At 37.2% G+C, this 10,393-nt stretch overlaps 1 long non-coding RNA gene across 1 annotated transcript in view; it reads left to right on the top strand.

Annotated features, from left to right (window-relative positions):
- The first annotated feature begins 530 nt into the window (after window positions 1-530).
- The window catches only part of LOC127555170 (uncharacterized), a 28,431-nt gene continuing 18,568 nt past the window's right edge, over window positions 531-10,393 (top strand). Inside the window, exons 1-2 of the long non-coding RNA XR_007952173.1 lie at window positions 531-713; window positions 1,137-1,747. This is a non-coding gene — a long non-coding RNA (uncharacterized LOC127555170). The remainder of the gene's footprint in view (window positions 714-1,136; window positions 1,748-10,393) is intronic.

The following is a 10,393-nucleotide window of genomic DNA, read 5'->3' as shown; positions in this document are numbered from 1 at the left end:
AAGGACATTTCTCCTTCTCTGAGAATTGCCATGTATGTCAGCTGGTAGGGCAGGCCCAGGAGGTAAAAGGGACTTGGCCTACAAGGCAGGAGTATGTATCTTACAGGTGTTAATGGTTCCTTGAGATGAGAGGGGTGTGTCCTCTTGCTAGATCTCCTCTTAGGAGGAAGCACTAACTCCAGGTGTCTCCCTTCTGCAGATCCACCTACTCAGTGCTGAGTGAGCTAGGCATGGGGTAATCCCAAAGAAGAGTAAATATAAATAAGTTTTGAGTCCATAGGCAGGGATGTAGAATAAGACTTTGGCTTTACACCTGGGGAGTCTCTGAAATGGATGACTCTGTCTTTGGACTTAGCAAAAAACTATGTAGACAGAGCCTAGATGAACCTTTCCCTGATTTTGTGGTTCGCCTACAGGTGGCTGTTAAGGGATTAGTAGGTAAAGGAGAAGCAGCTGGTCTTCTTATCTGGATATTACTTAAAGAGAACGCTAACGCCCATTGCCAGAAAGTCATGATCTCTTTAGATGGGACTCCAGCCTTCAGGAGATGATAAAAAGATGTAAGAATGTTGGCTCCAGTGCCTTTCAAATGGATGCCCTCAAAGCTGCTGTTTCTAAAGGAGTGCAGGATGTCATCACATAAATGCTCACAAGCTCCTGAGTCTGGGTCCCGAGGAGGCAGTTGCAGGAGACTTCCAAAGACCTGGGATTAGGTAAGATTGGCAATCAGTAATCTCTGAGGGGGAGGTTACACTTATATTCTTCAAAATTCTTTAGATTCTATAAGAAGGTGAATAAAATTTTAGAAAAATTAGATTTTTACTGTAGCTTAAGGCGCATAGGACTACAAAAATGAACCTCTACGAACCTCTATTCTATAAACCTCATAGAATTTTGAAATCTATGGACCTATAGAACTTTGATAAATTCTAGGAAAGCTATAAAAATGATGGTTCTCATAGGAGTTGATGGTAATTTTTAAATTTCTGGAATAAAATTGATATGTTGTAAAACTTCATAAATATATGGGATCTACTGAGAACAAGAAGGCACAAAACACTTGGGAACGGTCCCCTTCAGCTTTACAAGGTGAAAGGCAAGCTATCTAGAAGTTGATGATATTCATTTTCTTACAGGGAAAGTTTGGACTTGGAAGGAGTCTAGCCAAGAAGCCTAGTGGTAAGTTGAGAGCTCCTCCCTGGAGAAATGTTCAGAAAGATGAATAGCAGCAAGCACAAAGATGAGAATTATCTAGACAGAATCATAAAACCAAGTTTTGTTCCTGGAACTGGAAGGCCAGGAGAAAAGACAGGTGAAATTTTGGATAATTCTTAAAGAAAAGAACTCTGGAGAACATTGTAAAAGGGAAGCATGCCTAACCTGAGAATAGGGCCTTTCAGTTTGTGATTCAATGATCCAGTATAGGATTGCAACAGTAATCCCCTTTCTTGACACATCACAGGCAGAACAGAGATACAATGGATCATGCTGCCACCACTTTCTCTCTTCATGTAGGGTGTGTAAATCACCAGTATCCACTGAGGTAATTGTATCACATTCGCCTACCAATATTGTTTGCCTGTGCTGAAGGCCTGTTCAGCAAGGACAATAGTGAAAATGAGAATCCTCAGGATGTTGGGTGTCCACCTACCAGCCTTCTCCAGCTCTCACATTCTTCAAATCCTCAGAAACAATTATGCAAGGACTGGGTGATGTAGGATCCATTGTGATGTCCACTCTGAATCAGGTGAGCGTCTCTATCATTTCAGAGATAGGACACATTATCTACTCTGGAATAACAGCTTTGGTTCTTTGGGATAACACTGACTCTCTCTTTTCCAGAAACTGCTTGACATCCCATAGGAGATCCAGATTGGGTTGGGAGTCTGCTTCCTCTAAATGTAGCCTAAAGTCCTGAAGGGTTCTCCCATGCAGGGATAGTCTGTCCTGCTCTGTCCTTTCTTCTTGCTTCATCCTTTCAAGACAATGGAATTCCTCCTCCATCAGGAGGCAGTCCACTTTGGCAGGAAATGATCAGAGGAGAATTATGCAATCAACACTAGGTCTCTTCCCCTCAGCAAGAAGTTTCTCTGCTTCCTCAAAGTGCTTCTCCAAGAAACTCTGAATGTTCTTTCTACAATTGGGAACAGCTTCTTCTACAGGAGAGTCTGTGAGCCCCATGCTCTGGGATTTGGCAACATCTCACACAGTAATGTCTAGTCATCTTCACAAAAGAACTTGAAGATTTCATTGTGTGTGTCACACTGCTTCTATCCTCCAGTATTCTGTAAAAGTTGGGAGCTGAGCTGTTTGTCCTTTTCAGTCAGCTCTGCTAGGTACCTGTTGATTAATGGGAAATCTCTAATCTGAGACCTGCACTCAGGTCAAGAGAAAGTTGTAGCTCTGCACAGCAGAGCTTGAGAGACAGGCACAGCAAAAGTTGTGCCTACACTCGATGGTGATTGGCTCAGAAGTAGTGGCAACAGATGGTACAAGTGATCTCATGCTGCAATTTGTGCAAACATTTCCATTCCAAGTATCCACTGAAGTAAATGTGTCACATCCAGCTTCCAATATTGTCTGTTTGAGCTGAAGGCCTGTTCAGCAAGTACAATGTGAAAATGAGTCCTTAAAAAAAAAAAAAAAAAAGAGAGTCCTCAGGTGGGGTGTCCACCTGCCAGCCTTCTGCAGCTCTTGCACTCTTCAAATCCTCAGAAACAATCACCCAAGGATTGGGTAATGTAGGATCCATTGTGATGTCCACTCTGAATCAGGTGACTTTCTCTATCATTTCAGAGATGGGACACATTGTCTGCTCTGGAATAACAGCTTTGGCCCTTTGGAATAATATGAGCTTGCTCCTTCCCAGAAACTGCTTGACATCCCATAGGAGATTCAGATTGGGTTGGGAGTCTGTTTCCTCTAAATCTAGCATGAGGTCCTGGAAGGTTCTCCTGCTGGGATACTTTGTCCTGCTCTGTCCTTCCTTCTTGCTTCATTTTTTCAAGATAGTGGGATTCCTCCTCCATCAGGAGGTAGTACAGTTGCATAATTCTCCTCTGATCATTTCCTGCCAGTCAACAACAGGTCTCTCCTCAGCAAGAAGTTTCTCTGCTTCTTCAAAGTGCTTCTCCAAACAACTCTGAATGTGCCAGAACTTCTTCCTGCAATTGGGAACAGCTTCTTCCACAGGAGAGATCCTGTGAGTCCCATGCTCTGGAGTTTGGCAGCATCTCGCACAGAGCAATGTCTAGTCGTCTTCACAAAAGAACTTGAAGACTTTGAGTGTGCCATGCTTCCTCTGCCCTCTAGTACTCTGCAAAAGCTGGAAGCTCAACTGTTTGCCCAGTTCAGTCAGCTCTACTACATACCAGTTGATTAATGGGAAGTCTCTAACCTGAGAGCTGCATTTAGGTCAAGAGAAACTTGTAGCTCTGCAGTTTGACAGATATGCTCAGCAAAAGTTGTGCCCACATCCAATGGTGAATGGCTCAGAAATAGTGTCAAAAGATGGTACAAGTGATCTCACTCATAATTTTATTTGTGTGCAAAGTGTTTTGTAGTTTTGCTCATATAGTTCCTGTCTTTCCCTTGGCAGATATATTCCCAAATATTTTATATTTTCGGCAGTTACTTTAAATGAAATTTCTCTTTGTAAATGTAACTTGGATTTTGTTAGTGATATATAAGAATGCTGATGACTTATGTGGGTTTATTTTGTATCCTGCAACTTTGCTAAAGGTGTGGATTATTTCTAATAGCTTTTTAGTAGAATCTCTAGGTTCTCTATACCATCATATCATCTGCAAAGAGTGATAATTTGTTTTTCTTATTACCTATTCTAATTCCTTTCATCTCTTTCTCAACCTTTTCTGCCAAAGCTAGCATTTCTAATACAATATTGAATAGTAATGAAACCAATGATAGTGGGTAACCTTGTTTCATTCCCGATCTTATTGGGAATGGTTTCAGTTTATCCTCATTACATATGATGCTTACTGATGGTTTAAAATAGATGTTCCTGACTGTTTTAAGGAAAAGTCCATTTATTCCTATACTCTCAAGTGTTTTCCATAGGAATGGAAGTTGGATTTTATCAAATGATATTTATGCATCTATTGAGAAGATCACATGTTTTTTGTTAGTTTGGTTATTGATATAGTCAATTATGCTAATAATTTTCCTAATATTGAACCAGCCCTGCATTCTTGGTATAAATTCCTTGGTCAAGATGTGTTATTCTGGGGATGATTTTCTGTAATCTTTTTGCTAATATTTTATTTAAGATTTTTAGCATCAATATTCATTAGGGAAATTGGTCTATAATTTTCTTTCTCTGTTTTCAACCTACCTGGTTTAGGTATCAGTACCATGTCTGTCATAAAAGGAATTTGGTAGGAGTCCTTCAATCACTATTTTTTTCAAATAGTTTATGTAACATTTGAGTTAATTGTTCTTTAAATGTTTGGTAGAATTCACATATAAATACATCTGATCCTGGGAATTTTTTCTTATGGAATTGATTAACAGCTTGTTCCATTTCTTTTTTTAAAAAGACTATTTAAGCAATTTACTTTCTCCTCTGTTAATCTGGGCAGTCTATACTTTTGAAGGTCTTCATCAATTTTACTTAGATTATCACATTTATTGTCATAAAGTTGAGCAAAGTAATTCCTAATTATTGCTCTAATTTCCTCTTCATTGATAGAAAGTTCTCCCTTTTCATTTTTAAGACTAAGACTTTGATTTTGCTCTTTCCTGTTTCTAATCAGATTTACCAAAGGTTTATCTATTTTATTGGTTTTTTTTCCATATACCAACTCTTAGTTTTTATTCAATAGTTTTTTTTTTTTTTACTTTCAATTTTATCATTTTCTCCTTTTAATTTCAGAATTTCAAGCTTAATATTTGATTGGGGGTTTTTAATTTGGTCTTTTTCTAGCTTTTAAAGTTGCAAGCCCAATTCTCTTTCTCTATTTTATTCAAATAAGCCTCTAAAGATATAAAATTTCCCTTTATTACTGCTTTGGCTGCATCCCACAAATTTTGGCATGTTGTCTCATTATTATCATTCTCTTCAGTGAAATTATAAATTGTATCTATGATTTGCCATTTCACCCAATCATTCTTTAGAATGAGATTATTTAGTTTCCAATTACTTTTTGGTCTATTTACCCCTAGCTTTTTGTTGAATGTAGTTTTTATTGCATCGTGATCTGAAAAAAATAACTTTACTATTTTTGCTTTTCAGCATTTAATTTTGAGGTCTTTATGTCCTAATGTATGGTCAATTTTGTATAGGTTCCATGAACTGTTGAGAAGAAAGTATATTCCCTTCTGTCTCCATTCAGTTTTCTCCAAAGGCCTATCATATCTAACTTTTTTAATATTCTATTTACCTCTTTAACTTCTTTCTTATTTGTGAGTTTGGTTTATCTAATTCTAAGAGTGCAAAGTTGAGATCTCCATTATTATAGTTTTGCTATCTATTTCTTCTTGCAACTCTCTTAACTTCTCCTTTAGGAAGTTAGATGCTACACCACTTGGTGCATAAATGTTTAGTATTGATGTTACTTCATTGTCTATGCTCTCTTTAATAAGATATAGTTTCCTTCTTATCTCCTTTAATTAGATCATTTTTTGCTTTTGCCTGATCTGAGATCAGGAAGGCTACCCCTGCTTTTTTGACTTTACCTGAAGCATAATAGATTCTGCTCTAGCCTTTTACTCTGTATGTATCTCCCTGCTTTAAATGGGTTTCCTGTAAACAACATATTGTAGGGTTCTGGCTTTTGATCTAGTCTGCTATCTGCTTTCACTTTATGGAAGAGTTCATCCCATTCACATTATGGTTAAAATGACTAATTCTGTATTTCCTGTCATCTTCTTATCCCCAGATTATGCTTTTCTTTTTCTTACCCACCTTACTTCCCCTCCCCCCCACAAGTATTAAACTTATGGGCACCACTTGCCTCACACAACTCTCCCTCTTTAGAATCCCTTCTATCCCTTTTGAATCACTCCCCCCCCCCCCCCCTTTTTTTTATACCTTTCCCTTTTTACTCTTTTCCTTTTCCTCTCACACTTTTTAATGAGGGGAGAGAAGTTTCTTTGTAAACCAACTATGTCAATTATTTTCTCTTTGAGCCTAATCTGATGAGAGTAAGATTCACACAATGTTCCTCCCCCTCCTTAAATTCCTCAGATCTGATAAGTTTCCTTTGCCTCTTAGTTGGATGTAGTTTCCCTCTTTTTATCTCCCCTTTTCCCTTTTTCTGATACTATCCCCCTTCCATTTCTACTTCCCTTTTTTAAATATTATATTGGTAAAATTAAATTATACATTCACTCTTTACATATGTCCATCACAGAAATACAGTTCTCAAGCGTTCTTTTTATCTTTTTCTGCTTCTCTTGAGTCATATAGTTGGAAGTCAATTTTTTCTTTAGTTCTGCTTTTTTCATTAGAAATAAATGGAATTCACCTATTTCATTAAATGTTCATTTTTTTTTTTCCTGGAAGAAAATGCTCCGCTTAGCTGGGTAGTTTATTCTTGGCTGCATTCCAAGCTCATTTGCCTTTCAGAATATCAGATTCCATGCCCTTCAGTCCTTTAATGTGGAAGCAGCTAGAACCTGAGTGATCTTTATTGTGGCTCCTCAGTATTTGAATTGTTTTTTTTCTGGCTGCTCATAATATTTTTTTTCCTTAGTCTGCTGGTTTGAAAATTTAGCCACAATATTACTTGGAGTTTTTATTTTAGGTTTTTTTCCAAAAAGTATTCAATGAATTATTTTAATGCCTATTTTTCCTTTTGATTTCCTTTTACATCTGGGCAGTTCTCTTTGATTTCCTGTAAAATAGTGTCTAGGTTCTTTTTATTTTTTCAGCATAATTTTCAGGAAGTCCAATAATCCTCAGATTATCTCTTAGATCTATTTTCCAGGTTTGTTGTTTATCCAAGTAAATAACATTTTTTTCATTTTTTTTTCCATTTTGCTTGACCGATTCTTGATGTCCCAATGAATCATTCATTTGTATTTGTTCAGTTCTGATTTTTAATGAGTTATTTTCTCCATTAGTTTTTTTTTTTTTTACTTTTTTTTGTATATGTCCAATTGAGGTTTTTAAGTGAGTTCTTTTGCTCTATGTAATTTTTTTCCATTTCAATAATTTTTTTTTTTACTGAATTATTTTATTTTTCCAATTCACAAATCCTACTTTCCTGGGAGTTCTTTCTTTTCCAATTCACAAATTCTGTTTCCCTGGGAATTCTTTATCTTTTCCAATTCACATTTCAGAAAGTTGTTTTCTTTTTCTACTTTATCAAATTTTTCTTTAAGTGAATTTGATGCCTATTTTGTATTCTCTTGCAGAGTTTCTCTTTCTTTCCCCATTTTTCTTCTAGCTCTCTAAGATCTTTTATAATTTCTTCTAGGAGAGGCTTATATGATGGGGACCAAGTTACACCCCTCTTTGGGGTTTTGTTTGGAGACTGGATGCTATTGGTCTCCTTGGGGTTAAAAACCTGTTCTTTCTATATAGAAGCTATCTATGGTTAGTGTATGCTTGGTTTTTTTACTCATTTTTAAAAAGTCCTTAGGATGTACCTTCAGGAGGTTACCAGCTTCCTCCACAGAGCAGGGATAAATATATGGACAGTAGCTGTTCTGCAAATTGGCTGCTAAGAGAAGCAGAGTTACGGAAATGCCCTGGGAAGAGTCCCACACAGCAGAAGTACAACTGCCCCAGGCAGAACCCTGCTGTGCAGATCAGCAGCTGCCCTGGGAAGAGCCTCACACTGGAAGTGTTTTTTTGCCTTGAGAAGCATAGCTGCCCTGTGGAAGTTCTATTGCCCTGGGCAGAACTCCCCTGCTATGCAGTTTGTAGCTGCCCCGGGCAAAAGCCCCACACTGTAGAATGCAGTAACTTCCAGTGCCGAGTGGGTGTAGCCAGATCTTGTTAGATTCTGGCATTTTTTGGAGTATATTCTACCTTTGGTCTTTTTGTAACTTCTCTAGTAATCTACTGCTTTGCAACCAAAGCGGAGCAGCCAACCTGTGATGGAGTCCTCCCTGAAAAATTTCCACCTGTGGAGCCTGCCCCTGCCCCCATCAGTTCAGTGTGCTAGCCTCTGCGATCTACCTTCCTGCCTCAGCTGGCCTACTCCCACCAATCTGGACAAACTTTCTAGATTATCTTCAGCTGGTAATTTTTTATATTTCCAATATTTGTGGATTTTACCAGTCAAGCACTATTTCTGAGGCTGAATTTGATAATTAGTAGTGAGGGTAGGAGAAGAACTTAGAATGACGTGTGTGTCTTCTGTGCCATCTTGGCTCCACCTCTAAAACAACTTTATAATAAGTTATTATCCCCATTCTGAAGACAAAATGGCAGACAGAAGTTAGATTACTTATCTAAGATCACCGGGCCAGTAAGTGGTTGAGGGCATTTTTGAACGTGGTTAAAAAACCTTATGCACAGGGCCACCTAGTGGCCTAAGTAATACTATTTCTACTACCTGCCTTCCCTGCCACTTGAGAAAGGCAGATCATGGAGTGAATATTTAGTAATTGCATATATCAAATTGTTTTTTCCATAAGTTGAGCTCTCTTATGCCGATCAGGTCATCAGTAATTTGGAAAGAACTTTCCATTGTTAATAGGAATGTTTTGGGAAGCTGTTCTTGATAGACTATCAGGAATTCACAGACCCCCTAATATCAATCCATTGATTTTTTTTTTTTGGAGGGGGTGGGCAGGAATTTCATTTAAGCCTACTTAAGGAGCTTTGCTCTAGACTTATAATCCTATGATTGACCAAATATGAAAATAATACACATGAGCATTTGACAAGAATTTATTCAATAATTCAACATTATTTAGAACTACCTCAACTTCTGTGCAAAGGCTCTTTACTCATACTGTCTTCTTATTGGAGGAAAAACTTGCTAGATGATTCATCTGTCTTCATAGCAATTCTGAAAGTGATGATAATTCTGGCATAGACTTCTTCAAATACTTTATCCTGGGACTAAGCCTCAATAAAGAATCCTCTTAATACTATGTCCTCAGCGTGAATGCTCCCACACATATAAACAAAGTAGATAATGCCTGGGAAGCCAGGAACAATTCTGATTGCCCTCTTTTTCTCTTCAGACAAGTTGTAGAAATTGCATCTCACTGACAGGTTATATTCTATAACAGGGAAAGGTATCAGTCCAAAACAAAGGATTTCGATATCCTCAGTGAGAAGAAGGCCTTGCGTGAATTCTTCCTTCTGTTGGTAACCAGAAAAATTTAGTATCTTGGGAGGAAAAATTTTCAGTAAATAAGTATGCTATGGTTAGGAAATGGAACTGCAATCCTAGCTGAGGACTGGAGCTTTTTTTTTTTTTTTTCCTTTTTCTCTAATACACCCCCATATCTGTTTAGATGAAATCTGTTTATAGGATAATATAGGATACTAAAAGTAGAGGTGAAGGTACTATTTTAATCTTTGTGGCTTTTTCAGTAAGGCAAAATGGCCCAGTAAATCATGTGAATTCTTTCTCCTTATAGTAAAGATCAGAATAGTTCCAGTTATAAGAATAATTTCCTGGCTTTGGAATGCCCAGAGTTCTCCAGTTCTCATGAATTAAATGATGCCTTCATTAACTAAGTCTTCATTAGACTAAATGTTGTTGATTAATTCAGGGGATAGTATAATTGGCAAATGTCAAGTTCTATAGTGTCCTCGGTCTCTCAAAGTAATTTGGATCATCAATGTCATCAGCTTTTACTTCCCCAAATTCTGTCACCCCTTTAGTCTATCATGTAGTGAAGAAATAATGAAAGGAAATTATATCTCCATCTGTCTATTGATTGGGCAATATGTTCTTGAAGTCCTGATAAGTATTCCCCAAATATTTGAATGTTTTATGTCTTAACACAGATCTTTCTAAGGAATCTCTTCATTTCACAGGGCTGTCAGGGACTAAGTATCTAATAAAGTCTTATTTCAAAGGAGTCACTTTCCAGTTGTGCATCTCAATTCTTGGATTTTGATTTCATTTCTAAAACATAATTTAAAATAATAGATATGTGCCTATTAATAATTTTGTATTATCTTAATTTTTAACATCTGCCTATTAAAAATTTTTGTTTTATTAAAAAATAATAGATATGGAAGGGATTGTATAGAAGTCGATCATCACAACACACCTTCCCCTTACCAGGCAAAAATGAAAGAAGTTAGAAAATGAGCTTGCTAAGAGTACACAAAAAGTATAAGGAACGGAAAATGGTTTACATCTCTGATTTACAAACTTCTTTCTCCTTGGATAACTATATCCTTCATCACCTAGTCTTTCTTCTTTATCTTACATAAGTTGGGAAAGAGGAACATGGT

The sequence above is a fragment of the Antechinus flavipes genome, chromosome 3 (genome assembly GCF_016432865.1).
Source record: "Antechinus flavipes isolate AdamAnt ecotype Samford, QLD, Australia chromosome 3, AdamAnt_v2, whole genome shotgun sequence".
Taxonomy (NCBI): domain Eukaryota; kingdom Metazoa; phylum Chordata; class Mammalia; order Dasyuromorphia; family Dasyuridae; genus Antechinus; species Antechinus flavipes.
Note: the sequence above shows the minus strand (reverse complement) of the source record. Positions and strands in the feature narration are given on the sequence as shown.